Raw genomic sequence first — 6000 nt, forward strand, 5'->3', positions numbered from 1 at the left:
CTATATTATGCTTAGTTATTATTATTTAATATTGGACATTATAATATTCCTAAAGACTAAGGGCCAACCCACACGTACCACAACCACACCACGTGGTCGGGCGTATAATATTTTGTATTGTAAATGAATAAGTCTGTTCACACGTACCACACTTTGCAGTCGTTGTCGACCGCGTGTGTGATACCGATCACATCGCAACCACCAGCGAACTAGTGGCCGACCACATCGCAACCACAACGTTGCGTCGATGCAATGACAGTGCGCGCACGCCGCGCTCTTTCATTCATTCATTTCATTCATTCCGCGTTTGACAGTTGACTGAGGTGCCGTGTGGAGACTTTCGTACGTAACCACATCGCAAATAGTGGCTACAACGCAACCACGTCGACATTTTGTCGGTACCACTGTTGTACCGACGAAATGTCGACGTGGTTTTGGTAGCTGCAGCGACGCTATTCACACGTAACCACTGCTTGACAGCATTTTGTCGTTGCGACGTGGTGTGGTTGTGGTACGTGTGGGTTGGCCCTAAAACCAAAGTGTATGGTGATCATTACTAAGATTTATGTCAACATAACATTAAATATTAACGAATAAATTTGAATTAAGTAGCAATTAATGGTGTGAACGAATGATAAAATATAACAAATATATTTTTTCCTTAAATCATAGAAATAATAAACATTAAATATTACTACTTTCATAAAATCTGACGAATTCTCCATATTACAAGGATATTAAGTTCATCTATTCCTTTTCGGAAGCTATTTTTTTATGTACGTAACTTACATTTCTTTGACGAGTTGGACACTGTAGTTAAATTGCGTTTTACACTTAGCTTTCTTATTTTTGTTGCTACTTTTGTTATTTAAAGTACCTACAACTTATTTCATTATGATATTGTTTTTATAACTTGACTATATTTTGACAATTATTTTAATTAACTAACTCCAAATAGTATTGGATCCGACCGTAAAATCCTGCAAGAATCGTTTTTTTCGATCAAGTATATTTTAAAATAATCTTTAGAACGTATAGAATAGATTAATGTTGGGTTGCCTTGTCAAAAGTAGCCGCAAGTACCTCTAATTAAGTTTAATGTTCATAAGATAAATGCATAAATTTGCATGTATCTTTTTTTTCAGTAAATTTTACATCATTTGAAAGAAAATGACGTGACAAAATAAATGGTTGCCAGCTCTAAGTCGGCCGCAACCTAGGGTTGCCAGCCCATAAACAGACATAGTTCTTCATCAAAATTGAAGCATCGATTTTTTTAATAATTTTGGTACAAAATTAAAGTTTTACGCATTTTGTACATGAATATCCATGGTTGCCAGTTGCACGATAGCCGCAAACTGGGGTTGCCATCACTTTTGTATATGACAAATGTTCAGGCCTACAATTATTATGCCTGGCTAGATTTGAAGACGTCGCGATCCCGCAGGATTGCTATTTTTATTTAACACGCGTTTTTAATTTTAGTCGTAGTGTCCTGTCATTCCTCAATGTCATTCCTTAGTTCTTACTTTTCTATTGAATTTCATTTTGCTCAATTAACCTCTAATTGAGCAAAATGAAATTCAATAGAAAAGTAAGAACTTGCGGCTACTTTTAACAAGGCAACCCAACATTAATCCATTCTATACGTTCTAAAGATTATTTGAAAATATATTTGATCGAAAAAAACGATTCATGCAGGATTTTACGGTCGGATCTTAGGATAAAAATTTTTATGTTCACCAGTGAGCGCCCAGGAATTAAAAAAAAATAAATCATAGATTCGTACAATATCGTAAAGTACTTTACTGCCATGTAAAATCAAAATCATTCCATTATTTTTTTACTTCCATTATATATTATTTAAAACTATCATAATTATTTATTTTTTATAATTTTTCAACTGCATCGGAATTCGGCCGAACGCTCTATTTGCGTATATTAAAAAATGATGATACCTGGATTACACCTACCGAGTAGAGGGAGAGACAGTGCCCTCGGCCGAGCACGTCCATAATAAACGTACCGAGTGCTTGGACGACAGCACTGTCTCGCCAAGTCGCCACTCCACTCGGTAGGTGTAATCGAAGCATTACAGAGCTTTAACGCAGTCAAGTCATTAAAAATGTGTATTCATTGTTTTGTATGACGTTTCGTACGGTCTGACTCTTATGCAGCTTTATAATTATATGTAGTCTTTATTTCTTTGTCATTAACAAAATCATAATATTATTTCTTATATAATATCTTCTCTCTAATATAATATTTTATGAATCTTATTTTTAGCTTTTATGACAACGTAGAACTTACTAACTCGAGTATTATAAATTATAATAATCGTTAATTTTTATACTAATTTTAACAAAACACTAATTACTAACCCCCTTACTAGTAAAAGAAGCACACAAGACAAATACAAAAAAAAAACATAGTATAGCAATGAATAAGCTATACTATGTTTTTTTGTATTTGTCTTGTGTGTCTCAACCCTCAAGTGACTTTTCCAATATATGTATTAGACAAGGTGTCCATTGTATAAGTATTTTTATTAGTAAGGGGCTATATCATTATTATTTTATGACTACTTTAGTTTAAGTAATATGCATCTATTTTTTTTTATTTTACTGCAAACCTGAAAGTATTAACACTAAGTTACCTTTATAACCTAATTTATTTTACTCCTGTTTTTTTATATGAGCACTCCTTAAGTGTGACTTACATTAGTCACCACTCACCCCTGACTAGGTCTTGACTTTGACTTTAACTTATGAAATGAACGAAAAGAAATTAAGAAAAATACCATGTGATGTGGATATAGAACAATTTTTTTTTTGCTGGCAATTTCGGGTAGTAGTATTAAGTATAGTTTTCACAGAGCCAGTACTGGCTGCCAATAAGACTGGCAGCCAGTATTGGCTTGGTATATATGCCGCGTGTGAACAATTTGGCCTGACTTGAAAAACTGTTCACACGCGGCATATATACCAAGCCAATACTGACTGCCAGTGTTATTGGCAGCCAGTACTGGCTCTGTGAAAACTATACTTTAGAGATAAATATAGTATAAGGTACCGATATTATTTTTTTTAAAATTGTGTAAAGGTGCTTTTACTTTTAAAAATAATTAATAACAGTGAAACCCCTTTCTTAGAAGAAAAAAGTTATAAAGGATAAAAGTACTTTGTTATGTAGAATACTTTTCCTAGCTATTTAGAACGTAAGAAGTTTTTATTTAAAATATTTGATAATATGTTTAAATTTTATAATCAAGTAAATGGGATCAATTATTGTCTTTGTAAGAGAATGTGATATAATAAAATATATTTGTAAAAAAAGATTCTATTATTTTTTACTGTAAAAAAGCGAAATGTTAAAAATTACCAATGACGTTGTTGGTCATTGGTAAATTCACTGATGATTTACTTCTAACTAATAGCTGCAGCATCTATGACTAGGGTTAGACCGTAGACGATCAGTCTGGCATCAGTTCAGTCCATCAGTCTCAGACTGATTATTATTATTCCCATACTTATTACATATAGTAATAAGTATGGGAATACTTTTATACGTGGGAGAGCCATGCTTCGGCACGAATGGGCCGGCTCGACCGGATAAATACCACGTTCTCACAGAAAACCGGCGTGAAACAGCGCTTGCGCTGTGTTTCGCCGAGTGAGTGAGTTTACCGGAGGCCCAATCCCCTACCCTATTCCCTTTCCTACCCTCCCCTATTCCCTTCCCTTCCTTACCCTCTCCTATTACCCTATTCCCTCTTAAAAGGCCGGCAACGCACATGCAGCTCTTCTGATGCTGCGAGTGTCCATGGGCGACGGAAGTTGCTTTCCATCAGGTGACCCGTTTGCTCGTTTGCCCCCTTATTTCATAAAAAAAAAATATATATCTATTGTAATAATTTAACATTATCAAACACCAGTCCGCAATCAGTGATAAGCAAGAATACAATACAAGTTTCGCTCGATATCGCAAAGTTTTAAATTTGTTTTATCTACAGAATTGTAACTTTGACAAAGCGGTGGAAATTGGAAGGTTCTCGAGTCTTCTTCGCGCCTTTTGTATAGCACAATGGTTCGATCGCTTTACTTTACCACTCATTTGTTGCATTTATAACAGTTTGGGAAGTTTTTGTGATGAAATAGATTTTTCCAACGATACGAGAGGAAAATAGGCATTACATTTGGGCCGACACTGAATTTTCATAGCCACAGCACATAACTAAATAGTTCACAATACCTACGTGAATTACAGTACAGAAGATAGCCCTTTGTGCTATACAAAAGGCGCGAACAAGGCCTTTCCTTGTAGCGGATTTAATATACAGTATATTCAAAGCTAGATAACCACTCTTTAAACACTGTAGTGCCGCTATCCCCAAATCCGCGGCCCGCGGGCCGCATGCGGCTCGCCGGGACTTTATTTGTAGCCAGAGTAATTTGTATTCTGTGTTTGTAGCCCGCGTGATGTTAAACAAATAACAATTTTGAAATTCACGCCCATCGGCAAAATAACGTAAAGTCTACGTGATATTCGTTAAATTTTTGCCACGTTTAAATTGATAATTTTGAAGAATGTTATTTTTTAACCCTAAAAACATTTTGTTGCGGCCCGCGACACCAAGACCAAAACATGTTTGTGGCCCGCATGAAAAAAAGGTTGGGGACCACTGCTGTAGTGCTCGGAATAGGATTTTTTAATGTCCGTATGGTTGCAGAAGCACACTGGCAAAAGCAAGGCATTATCGCCACATATTCAGCCTAGTTAATGAGCAGGTGCCAGGTCAATAGGTACGTCTGGGACTAACCATGCGCGGGTTTCCTCACGATGTTTCCTTCACCGTACGAGTGTGCGTATTGTGTACTTCAAAATATATGAAAACTAGATGTCCCGCGCGGCTTCGCCCGCGTAAATTAGGAATTTTACAGAAACCGTACATTTACCCATAAAAAATAGCTTATGTCTTCCGAACCACGGTATACCAGGTACCTCGGTGCAAAATCTTACTTGTTGGTAGCACATAACACCTCCCCCATTTTGAAAGTCGGTTAAAATTGTAGCCTATGTGTTATTCTGATGTATAAGCTATGATATTGTAAAGTTTCATTAAAATCCGTTCGGTAGTTTTTGCGTGAAAGAGTAACAAACATCCATACATCCAAACAAACTTTCGCCTTTATAATATTACTAGACTAGACTAGACTAGACTAGATGTCTCATTGGGTCACGCCATCACACAGGATCGGAACTGTACCATCCCCACCATCATACTTAGCTGATATTAAACGATGTAGATCAATTTGGACCTTTTCGCTTAACCGCCATAGCTTAACTTTTGAGAGAAAGCAAAAATTGCTGATGCGCCATAGTAAACAATACGAGCTAGTGGAATAATCGCTTAAGTGTTATTCATGCTCCAAATAAGTAATGGAAAAATAACTTAAGCGACATAGGTGTAAAAAAGACCGTTTTGAGCGTCGTTCAGTGAAAAGATTTATAAAATAATGCCAATTTTCATTTTGCTAACTGACCACAAAATTACTCTGATTGCTTTGAAACCCCGATCATTCGACGCAGAAAAATCTGCTGATTCCAAATATATATATATAACTCTATATGGACAAAATGGCGCTTCAGCGACTTTTCCTTTCCAGTGTCGTTATGTACTACACTGAGAACCTAAGGTTTCATCCATATTGTGATAGTAAGTTGTCTTATCGCTCTGGGATCTGGGTCTAACAGGTAGGCACTTGATTAGTCAAGTGCCTACCTGTTAGATTTAGTCATATACCTAGGTTAGGTCATATACCTAGGTTAGGTCATATACCTAGGTTAGGTCATATACCTAGGTTTTGGTCATATACCTAGGTATATGACCAAAAAATACTCAATTGTATGATGTATCCATACTTTAATAATATTCACTACTTACATGTTAGAAAGGGGGGGTACAGTTTGGATATGGACAGACAGACAGACGGACAGGCT

Source organism: Aricia agestis, chromosome 19 (assembly GCF_905147365.1).
Source record: "Aricia agestis chromosome 19, ilAriAges1.1, whole genome shotgun sequence".
Taxonomy (NCBI): Eukaryota; Metazoa; Arthropoda; class Insecta; order Lepidoptera; family Lycaenidae; genus Aricia; species Aricia agestis.